This window comes from Protopterus annectens, chromosome 7.part0 (assembly GCF_019279795.1).
Source record: "Protopterus annectens isolate FY-2018-M chromosome 7.part0, PAN1.0, whole genome shotgun sequence".
NCBI lineage: Eukaryota > Metazoa > Chordata > Ceratodontiformes > Protopteridae > Protopterus > Protopterus annectens.
In genome coordinates, this window is record NC_056739.1 from 441,714,553 (window position 1) to 441,731,228 (window position 16,676).

The window sequence follows — 16,676 nt, forward strand, 5'->3', positions numbered from 1 at the left end:
TCTGCCTTGGTAATGTGATCTTGTTTTCTTGATTTCATTGCTTCTTCCCAGAAAAAATTCAAGTCCTCTTTATATGAGTCATGCTAGACATAAGAAGTGGTGTTTCTGTTACATACACACATACACACACACGAATATTTTTGTACATACATGTATTACATGTAATACCGGATAAGTTATTGTCAGAACTGGATAGGTTGGGACTTGAAACCATATATCAGCATGCATATGTTGAAAATAGATCTATTACCACCTGTAACATGATGTTCTATAACAATATAATAACGGCTATGAATGAAAAATTGTGCTGTGATGTGATTTATATAGATTTAACTTCAGCATTTGAAAGGGTCATCCACAAAACACTGATCAATAAATTAGTACAACTAGGTATTGATGTACTGTTGATAAGATGGATTGCTGCATGGCTTACAAATAGGACATGGCAAGTATCACACACCAACTGGACAGGTGAAATCCTTGGTTATAGTCAAGGTGTTCCACAGGGCTCTGTCCTAGGCCCTTTCTTGTTTAGATTGCATCTTTCAGACCTAACTTTTTCATCTGAGGTGTTTTATAGTCTATATGCTGATGACCTGAAATTGTGTAAACTGATTACAAGTGTTACAGATAAGGCATGTCTGCAAAATAATTTGACTAAATTGACCATTTGGGCACAGGGGAATAATATGTTGATAAATACATTAAAAACTAAGCATATGAGATTTGGGAGACATAAACTGAAAGGTGAATATTTAATACAGCACACAGTGATTGAAACTGTAGACTCATTTAAGGACCTGGGTATATGGGTAGATTCAGCTATGAGTTTTTCTAATCATATCAACCAATTGGCTAATGATAGTTATAGAACTATAGGTTGTATAAAAAGATTTATAAAGTCTAGGAAATCAAACATAATGAAGTCATTGTTTGTTAGTTACATTAGACCCAAACTTGAGTATGGAATAACAATATGGAAACCCTATAGGAAAACAAGCATGAATAAACTGGGAAGAGTACAACAGAAATATACCAATGGCATCCATGGATGTGAAAATCTAAGTTATTATGAAAGATTAAAATATTTGAACTTGTACAGTGTCTCTTACAGATATTTAAGAGGAGATCTTTTTCAGGTATGTAGGGCATTTAGAGACAACTACCTCTGGGAATGTTTGGGGTTTAAAAAAGTACTAGAGAATCATCAGATAACCTATGTAGAAGATTCTATAGGAATGAGAAGTGTACTAATTGGTTCACTGAGAGAGCAGCTGAAGCTTGGAACAAGCTACCAAATTACATTAAAGCAAGTACTAATTTAGATAGTTTTAAGAACAGCCTGGACATTTATTATGGGAACAAGTGTTTTGGTATATTGGCAAGCTAGAAGGGCATTAATTCCCATGCTTGAAACATGTTATGTATGTATGTATGTTGGTATGTAAGATGTATGCTAAACACATGTACTTTATAAATATACACAGATACACACATACATACACACACATTCTCTCTCTTTGCATATATATATATATATATATATATATATATATATATATATATATACATACATATATAAGCTGAAAGACACAAACAAAACAAATATATATATATATATATATATATATATATATATATATATATATATATATATATATATGTATGTGTGTATATATATATATATATATATATATATATATATATTCTTCTCTGTTTGGCTTTTCCCATTAGGGGTTGGCACAATGGAACAATGATTGGCAGTGGAGAAGGCACACACATGCAAACACTTACACCTAGGGCCAATTTAGAGTGTCCAATGCACCTGCAGCATGTGTTGGGAATGTGGGAGGAAACTGGCGCACCAAGAGGAAACCCACATGACCTCAGGGGGAGGACATGCAGAATCCAAACAGAAGGCACCCCAGCTGAGAATTCAACTGGAGAACCTCTTGCTGTGAGGCAGCAATGCTAATTGCTGCACCACCGCGGTCGTCCTATATATGTGTGCGTGCATGCACACACACACACACACACACACACACACACACACACACACACACACACATATATATATATATGGGCCCTCTTCACATGGTCGACATTTCAGAATGTTCAAGACCATATGGCCAAGACCATATGATTGACATTCAAAATGTCAACCATGCGGTAATGGCCTCTCCTAACAGTTTGGTATGGAAATATTTCCATCTTCCGCACTGTAGTGCGATCTTGGAGTTGGTATATTTAAGTTCAGGGGGAGTCAGGGCGGAGACCCCCTATTTGCAGTGTGAAGGTAAGATTTTGTTGTGGTTTTTTTTTTTTTTTGTATGGTTGACATTTCGAATGTCGATCATAAGGTCTCGGCCATATGGTTTTTGACATTCTGAAATGTCGGCCATACCAAGTAGACCCATATATATATATTTTATATATATATGCACACACACGCACCACACATGCACACACTTTCTAACACACAGTCAGACATGTGCTTTAACAAAACAGTTATCTTAACATATAAACTACTATAAATAACCAACATTTAAAGCTTAGCATTTCAATACTGTGATGCTGCATATGTAAATTTGTCAGATGAGGTGACACCTGCCTTTCAGTCCCTGAATGATCTAATTGCTTTGTACTACTAACTTTTCCTCCTTTCTGTGATAAAACAGTGGAATTCAGTTCCACTACTTTTTGTCTTTGTTTGTAGCAGCGGCTGTGCTCCTCACATTAGTAGGATTAATTGTCCATCTAAGATTGACAACAGTATCTGACAGGGTAAACTACAGATTTATCTGTGTTTATGGTATGTCATGCAGGTGGAGACAGATTCCTCTGCATAGTATGTGAGATGTTAAGCTTAAAAATGTAGGTGGGTTTTACCTTGCCTTGACTTGAAGGCAAGGAAATGAAAGTTTTCAAAAGTGCATTCGAATTTCTGGCACCTACACAATACTAGAACCATATTGTAAGGAGAAAAGCACCCTAAGGATTTAGTTAAGCTGTAGGAGATGGCTGTGGCATTTTTGTTCCTCAACTTTGCAGGGATCCAGTTTGGGGAACTGTACAATGTGTCAGATGACCCAGCTATAGATTTGGGCATAAACAGAGCAGGATAGTCCAGACAAGAACAAAGCTATATTGTGTACTTAGACTCTGGTGCTGCTGTATGACTTAAGATACTTTAGGTTGGCCTAAGATGTGGGAGCTGCAGGAAAATGGGACAGCATCATGGGATAATATAGGACCTAGCTAGACAGGGGGAAAAAGACCAAGTCAGTTTGGAGAGGAGTCTCCAGGTAGACAGTTGAAAGGATCTGGTCAAAAAAATATGAGTTAAAGAGAGAGAGACAGAGAGAGAGAGGATAAACTAGGTGACATAAACATCCTCAAACATGTACACCAAGACATTTATAGACTTCATCAATACAAATTGCTTGGACCACTTAGTCTGTATCCCAACCAGAGGTGATAAAATCTTGGACTTGATCCTTACCAATATGAGGCAACTTGTTCTCCACCAATCATAAATTCTTCCCTGTTGAATTCTGACTACATGTCAATCACATTCACTGTAAGACTGAAGCCCGAAGCATATTCCAGTGCTTTGATATTCAGAGATTATGCAAAGGCTAATCTATTAAAACTGAGTGATGACCTGGCTAAATTAAAATCCCTTTCATTGTGATGACCCCCCCCCCCACTGCTTATGCAGAATCCCTCACTGCCAAATTCTATGCACACGTAAATAGCTGCATAGATTAATCTGTCCCCCTTAAAAATGAATATAATATAACATTGAAAAATACACCACTATGGTGGACCTCAAATATAAACAAGTTATATAATTGTTAAATAAAAACAAATGATAACAACACAGGAGGCTCAGATGCAAAAATTTACTAGTGTACACCAGGAGGCAAAAAACCATACAAGTACAGAGTTTTGTCTGACATGATGCAGGAAATACACAATTTTATATAGTCTTACATTCAAGCTGTGCCCACCTTACTGACGTGGTTAGTCACAGGGCACCTACATCACTATGGTCTACAATATTCTATTCATAAGAAAAAGCTGATGTTATACATTTTAAAAGTTTTCCCATGGGAATAATACAGCCTTGCAAAGCACCTGGTTCGTTATAATGTCTTTCTGTAAATGTTACTCTTCCAAGGTCTCAGGCTTGCTTGAATACAATAGTCGGTTCACTCTTGTAATATACTTCTTTGTTCATCTTGCAACTTTTACTTTAGCAGCTGTGTCTTATCTCTGATACATTCACAAGGTCAATTATCTCAGAGGAAGGAATAAGAATATTCAATGTTTTATACATTTAATTTTTCCTGACCCAGCAGATAATCATTAGTGAAAAACATAAGCTTGCTGAGCTGGCTACTGCCAGGGTCAGAGTTCAAATACACTGCAGCTCCAAAGCTTCAAGCAATTACATGTAAAATCATTCTTATTGCCATATTGTAAATAGAATAAAATGCATTATATACTATTTGCTTTTAAACTAGCACTTTATACATGTTCAAATACATATTTTTCTAACATTTTCCTCCCTTTTAATACTTTTTATTCTGTTCAGAAACATAAACAATGTTATATCGTCTCCTAGCCTTCTCCTTTAAGGACTTTTAACTAGGCAAGTCATTTAGTTTATATTTCGGAACAAGTTTCGCCTGGAATCAATAGTTCCAATTCAATGTCTTGGTACAAAGTTTCAGTTACAGATATATCAACAAAATCTTTGACTAATCTTTTCATACAGGGATCCCACAACAGACACATGCTCCTAATAGGAGCAGACCAACACAAATAGCAATCAAAATATTCATTAGGATAGAACCCCACCCACCAAACAGACTCTGGAAAAAGTTCGTCAGTGGGTTTGGGCCTGGTTCAGTCATGGCCGATACCTGCTGTATTACCTCTAGGTGATCATTAATCAAGAGCCATTCGATTTTGTAGCACAACAGTTCTCATTGCATTTAGTTCATCAGTCACTAGTTCGAGAGCAGAAAAAGTTGCGTTACTCATTACTTCGAGAAGCTTCGACAGTTTTCTCAACTCCCAGATTGATTTGACTGCTCCATATGCTGGAAATATTCCAGCCCAGGATATAACACTGTCACTCAAGTCCATATGAGTCAATTTTTCTTTATCTTTCACGGAATGATGGTTTTTCCAACCAGCTTCGATTTTTCCCATTGGATTTACAGGTTTTCCGATTGGATCTTCAGGTTTTCGGGCTACATCTCTTACATTTCGTATCTTACCTAGAGGTAATTCTGCAGTATGCCTTATAGCGGAACCAGATAACCCAAAAAACAACTGCCGGACCAATTCTCAGGTAGCCATTTGTATGCTTTTTTCCCACAAACAAAATAACAGTTTTCTACTTTGGTACTGATGTGGGTTAGTTCTGAATGAAACATTTTCTTGTCTATAACAGACAATTGTTTATGCAAGACAGGATTTCTCTGCACTTCACTTAATGTTGTTTTCATTAAGCTCAAATATGAATCATAATTTGTGTTACAAACAGTGCCTTTATCTTTGGCTTTAATATAGCATTTATAAGATATAGTTATGTTACAGTTACTCCAACCCACTTGGAGTGTGTTATTCTTAAAAAAACATGCAATTCCCCTCTGTGTAATAGGCAAATACAATGCAATTTTGTCCTGTGATCTTACAGAACCTGTATCGAAAAGTAAATTTTCCCAAGTCTCATTTATCCCCAAGGGGACAGCAGACATCAACAGTCCTCCATATGCTGTTGGTATGGCAGTACAAACCCAGCAATTTGAAATGTTCATAGTCTCTACATATACATGCTTCATAGCTAGGTATGTGTTAAAGTTTGGATGCCAGTCTATAGACAGTTCATCACGTTTCTCCACTTTCACTTGTGTGGTTATATGTAGGAAGAACCACAACAAAAGGAAAGTCATCACAATCATAGTTAATAAATGCAGAGTTAGCAAGATGATTAAACAATATCTTCGGGGTTGATCTGTATTTTTACTCATTTCACTCTTGGCCATCCTGCCTTTGTTGTGTGTCAGTCACAAAATGTTTATCAAGCTGAAAATTCTTTACCGGTTTACAGTGCGTCAGGTGGACCCAGGACGACCTTTCAGCAACTTTGACTGCAGTAGGCGTCGCCAACAGTACCTGGTACGGTCCTTCCCACTTTGGACTCGCCCAATTCTTCCTCTTCATGACCTTCAACCAAACCCAGGACCCTGGGGTCAGCACTGCTTCCAATGGTCTGGCCTGTCTTTTATCTGAAAAAGAGTTCAACTGCAAAATAGTTTTATTAGTTAACAGTTTCCTCATATAACTAGCTAATGAGCTGTCAGCCTCTAGTTCTGCAGGCATGAGAACTTTCCACTGTGGCACATAATATGCTCTTCCAAATATCACTTCAAAGGGGGTCAAACCCTTTACATTTGGAACTGTTCTCATGCTCAGCAGTGCCAAAGGCAAACAGCAAATCCAATTCTTCTGTGTATCATCTACTAACTTCCTCAACTTGTTTTTTAAAATTCCATTGTACCTTTCCACCAGTCCTACAGACTGTGGGTGGTAAGCACAACGATTTTTCAAGGAGATCCCAAAGAATCTCCCAAGTTGGTGAATCGTCTGATTCACAAAATGTGTCCCATTGTCACTATAGATTCTTTCCGGTATGCCAAATCTAGGAATTATTTATTTTATTAGGGCCTTTGCCACTGTTGCTGCATCCGGATTTTTAGTTGGAAAAGCTTCTACCCATTTGGAAAACATGTCTATAATTACTAAACAGTATTTTTTCCCTTCACATTTGTTCAGTTCTATGAAATCCATACAGATAGTATGGAACGGATATGGTGGTACAGGAAAACTCCCTTGCTTGGGTTTGAATGCTCCTTGTGCATGATGTTTATTACAGACATGGCATGCTGCACAAAATTTTTGTGTAAAGTTTGTGAATCCGTATGTTTGGAATATTCGATTTACTAACTGTACCATCCCCCCTGTTGAGACATGGCACTGCCCATGGCTCAACAAAGCTGCATATCTAAATAAATTAGACGGCGATATTGTTTTTTTCTCTTTGGAGATATACAGTCCATTTTTGAGGATTGCACCTCGTTTCTCCCATTTTTGTTTCTCAGCTTTTGTAGTTAATGTCTGCATCATTTTTAACATTTCTAAATCTAAAATCTCAGAGGGTTGTAATTCCTCGGTTAAAAGTAAAGTTTCTGAGTCTGAGGCTGCTTGCTTTGCAGCTGCATCAGCTTTTGCATTTCCTTTTGAAATTGCATCCTGTTGTTTTGTATGAGCTAAACATTTACAAATAGCTACTTTAGTAGGTAACTGAATGGAATTTAACAAGTTCAAAATAAGTTGCATGATTAATCGGTTTGCCAGTAGATGTTATCATTCCCTATTTTTCCATTGTTGTGCAAAAACATGCACTGTAGAGAAAGCATACTGACTGTCAGTATATATGTTCACACATTTATCTTTCGCTAGAGTACAAGCCCATGTTAAGGCTATCAGTTCTGCTGCTTGAGCAGACAGGTTATGCTGTAAGGGTTGGGCTTCTAAAATCTCTGTATCTGTGACTACTGCATACCCTACTAGATTTTTCCCTGTAGGACCCTTTCTGCATGAACCGTCCACATAAAATGTCACCTCGGCATCATCCAAGGGCATATCAGTAAGGTCTTGTCTGGGCAAAGTTATTTGCTCAATTTCCTGCAGGCAACTGTGTGGTGTGCCATCCACAGGAGTTGGAAGTAACGTTGATGGATTTAATGTTGTACAACGTTCAATTACCATATGAGGTTGGCTCAGCAGTATGGTCATACATGAAAGATGTCTAGCAGGAGATAGATATGCTATTTTGTCTTGCAGTAAAATTATCGCGACTGCATGAGGCACTCTCAATGTGAGAGGGTGGAACAACACCACTGAGGCCGAAGCCTGTACTGCCATTGCAGCTGCGACTACTGCTTGCACACAGTGAGGCAATGATCGTGCCACTGGATCTAACTGTGAAGAATAGTAAGCTATGGGGCATTGCTTATCCCCATGCTGTTGCATCAAAACTGACGTCATGTATCCCTGCTTACAATCTACGGTCTGAAAAAATCTTTTGTGGTAATTTGGAAGTCCTAAAACTAGTGATGAAGCTATCAATTGTTTTAGTCTGCAGAAAGTTGTTTCTGCTTTAGGTGTCCATTGTAATACATCTTGTGCTGCCATTGGTGTTTTATATATTAAATCAGCCAGTGGAGCAGATTTTAAAGCATAGTTTGATATCCAGCTTCGACAAAAATTAGTCGTTCCCAAGAAGGACATCATTTCTTTCTTGGTTGCTGGTTTGGGTGCCTGTAAAATCGCTGTTTTTCTGTCTTCGTCTAATATTCTACCTTCATTGGATATTACATATCCTAGGTATCTAACCTGTTTTCTCCAAAGTTGTAACTTACTTTTGTTCACTTTGTGTCCTTGTGCTGCTAAAAATCTCAATAATGCTATCGTATCTTCCCTGCATTGATGCTGGGTAGGGGCTGCTAGCAAGATGTCATCTACATAAAGTAGAATCTGACTACCTCCTGGTGGAGTAAACCCTGCCAGGTTGCTTGCCATTTCTTGCGCCACAATATCCCTGCGGTAGCCGAGTATAGGTATATCTTTTACCCTGAAATGTAAATGCAAACCAATACTGGCTATCAGGATGTATAGGTATTGAAAAGAAAGCATTGCTTATATCTACCACAGTAAAATATTTTTGTTGTGGTTTTAAATCATTCAACAAGGTGTGTGGGTCTGGCACCGTAGGTGCTCTGGGTATTTACAGCTTGTAAATCCTGTACCATCCGCCATTCCCCGTTTGCTTTTTTAACAGGAAATAGAGGGGTGTTACATGGTGAGTCAAGAGATTCTACCAGTACTCCTTCCTTGAGTAATGCTGCTATTATAGGCTTGATTCCTTGCTCTGCATCTTTCCTCAAGGGGTATTGTCTTTTTTGTGGTCTAAATGCTGATTTTGGTGTAATAGTTACTGGTCCTGCTGTTTGAATAAGTCCTACATCTGATTTACCTGTTGACCAAAGAATATCTGGTATATCACACAAGGCTTTTTCTTCTTCTTCTAATAAGAATGCTAATCAGCTGTCTTCACTAGTTTGTAAGTGTACAGCTGGATGTGTCTGTGTTAGCCAATTCAATTTCTGTTTTTGTATTCCCTGTTCTGATAATTCTAAATCAGTTTGTTTTTCCCATCTTGTTACTTTTTCTCCTAAGTCTGCCCATCTCACATCCTTATTCTTTGTCAAGCTAACATGTGGTAGTCTATTAGATTTGTACAGTGTCATGAATTCCTGAGGTAGTGAACAGCTTACCACACTGTTTCCCTCAGTATCCCAATACAAGGTTCGTAATACTAATCTGTTAGCAGGATTTTTGAACAACTCTTGCTCATATTCTTTATCAGGTCCTGGCATGCTACAGTAGTATAGAGTACAATGTAACAAATGCTGTTGGTCAGTGTCAAGGGAGGGGGCCTTACTGATGGCTACATTCATCAGTTCCTTGGTTACTGCCCCTGGACCAGTCGTGACTAGGTCCTGGCTGTACCAGTAAAAAGTCTCACCCTCCGGTCGCACCACAAAAGTAGCCATTTGTCTTTGTGCTTCCATACCCTGCATAGTGGGAACTACCGCTATGCCAAATATCTGCATAAGATCTCTTCCCAGTAAGTTTACTGGACATTTTGCAGAAACTACAATTTTACTTTTCTGAGTCATGCCTGAAACAGGGTCAGTTATTGCTACATCATGGGAGAGTGGCTCCCTATATAGCTGTCCATTTGCTGCTTTCACTAATATATAGTCAGGTGATTCAGAATATTCTGGTAACTTTGAAGGGTGTATCAAAGTTCGTGACGCTCCTGAGTCACACAAGAATTTCACTTCCCTTCCTTCCACCAGAAGTGTAACTTCCGGTTTTGTGTCTGCCAGATAGAGCTCCAAGCTCAGTAATGCCAAATCTAAAATTTCACTTTCTTCATCCTCTACATCTGTTTGCACTTCCTCTGTTCCTTTCACTACATTTACGTTTGCCCTTTGTTTGTTTTCCTTCCCTGATGATTTCTGATTTTCATCACTATCATATAGTCAGTCCTCATCACCTTTATTTTCTGTAGTCACCTTTTTATTTAGCCTGCAATCCCTTGCTAAATGTCCTTTCTTACTGCACTTAAAGCACTCACCTTTCTTTTTTCTCTCTTCAAAATCTTTTGACCTTTTGTCAGATTGTCTATTTCCCTGGGTATTTTTCTTACCCTTTTTACCTGACTGTACTACAAAAGACCTCTGCTCCGTCTTCAGCTGTGAAGACCTGTGTCTTCTTTTTCTTTTTACTATTAAAGTGTCTTTCAGCATGTCTGGCATATTCAAGTAAGGCTTGTAGCCTACTTGTTCGATGATCTATCATATGCTTTGTAATAAAGCTACTGATAGGTGCAATGCAACCTTTCAAAAACGCATTTTTCAGTTGCTGTTCATACGAGGTATCATGTGTCTGATTTTCAGGAATAGCCATACCACTATGGTTATTGAAACATTCCAATAATCTACCATAGTACCCATCTACAGTTTTATTCTCTTGCTGTATGCATTGATTAATGCAAGTCCAATCTGCTCTAGGTTTCCATTTTTCAGAAATTCGGTCTGTAAGACCTTTCACTCTGTTGTCTAATTCTGCATCACTATGTGGGAGTGGTTTAAGCTCTGCATTACGAGGATTCCAGGTGCCACAAATCATGTGCCAGTCTGGACCCACAATCTGTCTAACTACCTTTTCTACTTCTTCCCCATTCAAGTGGTAACTTAGTCTCATACCTTGTAAATTTTGTAAAAACTTTGTGTAATTAACTTTTGGATGAGGGATTCCCTCTGTAGCTTTCCGAATATCTTCCGGTGTCCATGGTCTATATACTAGAAGAGTTGGGTCCTGCCCTTCCTGTCCTGCCTGAGGATTTGGTACCTCGATCAGTGGACAGATTTCTTCCTCACTCTCTTCTAGTGTATTTTTCCCTATTTGATATAAGTCTGTGTCCCCTAGTGTTTTACGTGTCCGGGACCTATTTTCAATAGGATCTCTAACAAATGGTTTTAGTACTCTTGTAACTTCAGGATAACGTGGAGGTGGACCAGCTTGTCCTCCTGCTTCATATCCTGAAAAAGGCATTGGAGGGGGAGGGGCCGTCGCTATTACTGTATTATTATCCTCTTTGTCTAAAAATAATGTTTTTGCATTTTTAGTTTTCTGTTCCCTTCGGTTTACTTCCTCAATCCACCTGTGTCCTTGAGGAATGCCTAATCGCTGTTGTTTTTTTGCCTGACCTTCTGCGTCAGATTTAAGCTGTTTTAAAAGTTTAACTAATGAAATCTTGTTTAATTTACCATCAAATCCGTATTTATTAACCCATTTTGTATAATACCTTACATTATCAGTCCGTTGTAATTGCATATATTTTGCGTCATCAGTTAGGGCCGGATCTCGCGATTTTTAGTGCACTGATTTCCCATTCTAAAAAAATGTTACGTAACCCTTTTCACCACGTGGTATTTCAGTTCCTTACACAGTTTATCTAGAATAACTGCCTACCTTATTCTGTTTCCCTGATCTCTGACAAAATATACAGTAATTTCCTTTTGTCCCTGATCTGTATAACAAATCTCTGACAATGACATTTACTGTAACCTAGTCCCTGATCTAAAACAGAAAAAAGGCAAATATTTTCCTACCTGAGCCTCCTGGGTCGACCAGTTCGAGACCGCTCTTCGGCCGCAGATCAGAAAGTGGCCAGCCTCTCAAAACGACAATTCAGTCGGAGGTCTTTGTGTTTCAAGAAGAACCGTTTCGGTAGCTTCTCCTGCGCAGTATTCGACCACCGGTACACTCTGATCTGCAGCTTACCAAGGGAATTCCGGTTCAAGGAGGACCAAACTGTTAAATAAAAACAAATGATAACAACACAGGAGGCTCAGATGCAAAAATTTACTAGTGTACACCAGGAGGCAAAGCCATACAAGTACAGAGTTTTGTCTGACATGATGCAGGAAATACACAATTTTATATAGTCTTACATTCAAGCTGTGCCCACCTTACTGACGTGGTTAGTCACAGGGCGCCTACATCACTATGGTCTACAATATTCTATTCATAAGAAAAAGCTGATGTTATACATTTTAAAAGTTTTCCCATGGGAATAATACAGCCTTGCAAAGCACCTGGTTCATTATAATGTCTTTCTGTAAATGTTACTCTTCCAAGGTCTCAGGCTTGCTTGAATACAATAGTCGGTTCACTCTTGTAATATACTTCTTTGTTCTTCTTGCAACTTTTACTTTAGCAGCTGTGTCTTATCTCTAATACATTCACAAGGTCAATTATCTCAGAGGAAGGAATAAGAATATTCAATGCTTTATACATTTAATTTTTCCTGACCCAGCAGATAATCATTAGTGAAAAACATAAGCTTGCTGAGCTGGCTACTGCCAGGGTCAGAGTTCAAATACACTGCAGCTCCAAAGCTTCAAGCAATTACATGTAAAATCATTCTTATTGCCATATTGTAAATAGAATAAAATGCATTATATACTATTTGCTTTTAAACTAGCACTTTATACATGTTCAAATACATATTTTTCTAACAATAATACAAGGAAAAAAAATCATTGCATGTAAAAAATAAATCTAGCTCTTAAGATGCTAAAGATGCTCTTGTTAAACTAAACAAAGAACTCTGGACTCTGGTCAAATCAAATAAAAGCAAAATAGGTAAAAGTAGCCATCCAGGTGAAGAATACCCATAAATGTTTCTTTAATTATGTTAAATACCTCAGAAATACTGCCCACCATTTTGCAGAGCTAATTGCAAATATCACATACTCAGACCCAGAGAACATAGCCAACCTACTATTGGACAAATTTGGCTCAAATGTCACCCCTTCTCCTCTTCAGTATTCTCACATAACATACCCGTACCTCTTCCTCCTTCAAGTCTCTACATAAAACATTTTCAAGCTGCTGTCTATGGCCAGAAACACTATGTCTATGGGGTCAAGTAACATGCCAGGCTGCCTACTGGTCATCCTGAAACATGACTTGTCTGATCCCCTACAGAAACTATTCAATAGCAGCCTTAAAACATGTCTCATGCCAAAGAATGGTGGACAGCAACAGTCATTCCCTTACTTCAGTAGACATAGGTAATTATAGACCCATATGCGTAAGCAGCGTAACCAATCTCATCTATAAGGCAATGAATAGAATCATTATGGAATTAATAAATAGGTAAACTACAGATTCTAAAACTAAACCAGTTTGGATTCATCAAGGGCAGGTCATGACTTCTTCAAAAAGTTACTAAAGCAATGGATGAGTGCAAAAAGAGCACACTGCATATCTAAACCTTGCAAAAGTGTTAAACACCATCCCAAACTCAAGCATAACAGATACATTCTCCCAGCTAAATGCCAATCCCTGTATAAGAATTTGGATAGAAAGTTGGTTCACAAATAGAACTCAGGAGGTTAAAGTGGGCAGCTCTACCTTCTCCAAAAGACTTGTTACTAGCAGTGTACCTCAAGATTCAGTCCTTAGACCACTCCTCATTGGCATTTACATCTCAAAGGTCAAAACTAATGATAAGGGTTTGTGGCTGACCACATCTGCAGATGACTACAAACTTGGTGCCATCATAAACTCCCCTGAGGATACCGAGATCCTCCAATCTACATGACCTGTCCTGAACAAATAGCTGGTGTCAAAACCTTGGTCAAAAATGAAATTCCAAGAAGTGTGCAATCATATCCTTTGGCAAACATGACTGCACTTGTAACCATCCCAAGCCTGGAATAAACTCCTCTCACACATAAGAGCCATCCCTCACCTCAATCACTTTAAAACTTAGACTACACGTACTCAACACAAAGTCCTGCCCCTGTCAGGACCCTACCTAACCATACATACATTTGTATTACCACTGCTTCTTTATACAGACATCTCACTCCACCTCTTCATAATTCTCCTGCTTAACACCTAATTTACACTCACCTACCTTAACTTCATCATTACTTGCATATATGTACATAGTTGCAGCTCTATATTGAGTTTTTTTTGCATTAAAAATATATCTTTATATTAGACTTATTTCACTGTATTCAAATATATAGTTGTTGCATTACACCAAGTCTCTTTGCATTAGAAATATATTTCTGTAAAAGAATTATTTAATTGTATTCAAAACTTAATTGCTATGTAAAACCATTAAGTTCTTTTCTATTGTACTATTTTTTATGTACTGGAGCTTTTCTCCTCAGGTCTCCACTGAAAATGGGCTCCTGGCCCAGTTGGACTAACCCGGTTAACAAATAAAAAAAATAAATAAATCTTGTTGACACATTGAAAACACACACCAGAAAACTGATCGTATTTATGGATCTGGGAAATTATGTTGGGACTGACCTGTCCTTTGATCACCATGTATACACTGTTGTAATAATGTCCTTTTTCATCACACAGCTTAAATCTTAAGTTGATGTATCCAGATCCAGGAATGTAATTATTCCACTGTACTCATCACTTATTTGGCTGATCATTGAGTATAATGTCCATTTCAGTATGTACATGTCTATACACTTGTCAGAACTGGAATAATAACACTTTCTTGCTAAAAAAACTCAAGGGCCTAAATTAGAAAAACTATGCAGACTGTCTCAAACCCATGTCCCACTTGGCAGTATCATGCAGGCTACTGACAGGCAATCTTTGTCTTGAATATAGAGTTCAACAGATCCTATTTTGTAAAATGTGTTACACATTCATAAGTCCGGTGGTATCATAAACAACCTGTTCATGGGGGTCCTGATCTCTTTTGAGAAATAGATAGAACATGTTGGAAGGATTGGTTTGTATTACAGAAAATACTACTTTTGTGGAACCATTTTCCATGTCCTATAAAGCAAAGTACTTATCTTACTCTGTTCAAGCTTAATTTGGAAGAATTGATGGGTAACCATAAATTTACCACTGGTTTATCGGACCTGTCCCTCATGAATAAGTGAAACTTGTAAATGTCCCATCATAGCCTTGTTCACTCATTTCTGGGTTATTTGTTTGCAAAATATAAAAGTTAAAAACTAGAAAAGCAGCATAAGGCTAGGTTTCTTAAGATAATCACAGAACAATGACCTAGTAAGTATCTATGATGAGAGCAAGCAATTTATCAAGTTTGTGGCATATAGTAAAGGCAAGATAGAAAGTGGGAGTTGCATTACTGAAAAGGAAAACAAGAAGGAGGCCATTTTGGAAGACAGATACGTGGGTCAAGTGATGAAGGGGAGAAAATGCCAAAGGTGATGATGCAACATCAAACAGCATTAGACAAGCAGAAAATTATGCATTTTGATGACCTTGTGGTTCAAGTGGAAGGAAACTGCCCCTATTGTAAGTCGACAATGGAAAGCAACAGTTCATTGTACACCATTACAACAGAGAAAGTGGGCTACAGAAACCAAAATTTAGTGAGCAATAAGATAATGTGAATATAAAAATGGGTGATGAATATCATAAACCCCACTGCCCACTTACATTTCAAAAAGGATATGTTAACATATAGTTAGCCTGCTGAAAAACTGTACACTTATGTCCCAAATTTAAATTCCTAGCACCAAAATATATTCCAAAATGGTGCCCTTTTCACTCACAAAGCAGTAAAAGCAAGAATGCACTCAGTTTATCATAATCTTCTGTACAGCAAAAATCAATTTCATTAAAACACTTTAGTTTGGGGTCTATATTGAAACACCGAATGCTAAAAACAGCGAACGATGTTTCATTGACACATTTTCAGCGAAAGCTGAAAATGTCAAAACCACAGAATAGCGATTTCTTTCCTAGGGAAATAAATCGCTGTTCCAACCCCCCCCCAAAAAAAAACATTAAACACTTCCAAACACATACACACATACCCTAACCCTAATTATACCCCCCCAAACCAGTAAACAACTAAATACACATATGCACGAAACCCAACCATACATCTAATGAAAAAAAAAAAAAAAACAGTAAACATTTTAAAACATATGCACTTACCTTAACCCGCATCCTAACCCTAAGGTCAGTAACTCTCGCACATTTACATAAACAGTTCCAAACACATACACACTTACCTTAACCCTAATTCTAACCCCCCAAAACAAAAGTAAACAGCTGAAAACACAAACACATGTAACTCAACCATACATCTAATGCAAAATAAAAAACAGTAAACACTTTCATACATATGCACTTACCTTAACCCGCACCCTAACCCTAAGGTCAGTAACTGTTGCACATTCATGCTCGGGAGCTATACCATACAAGGGACCACACTACACTTCAGAACACGGCAAAGCAATGAAGCGGTCAAGCGACTCAGGGAAAGAATTCGCTGAACAGCCGCTTTGCTGTTTTGTCTGTTCATCCTACATGTGTCGACGAAAACCCATTTGACAAAATGCATTTTCGTCGTTCTAATACGAACCCTTTAGTTTGTTAGTTGCATCCATATTCTCAGTTTAAACATTAAGAGGCAATAGTTATTACTGGAA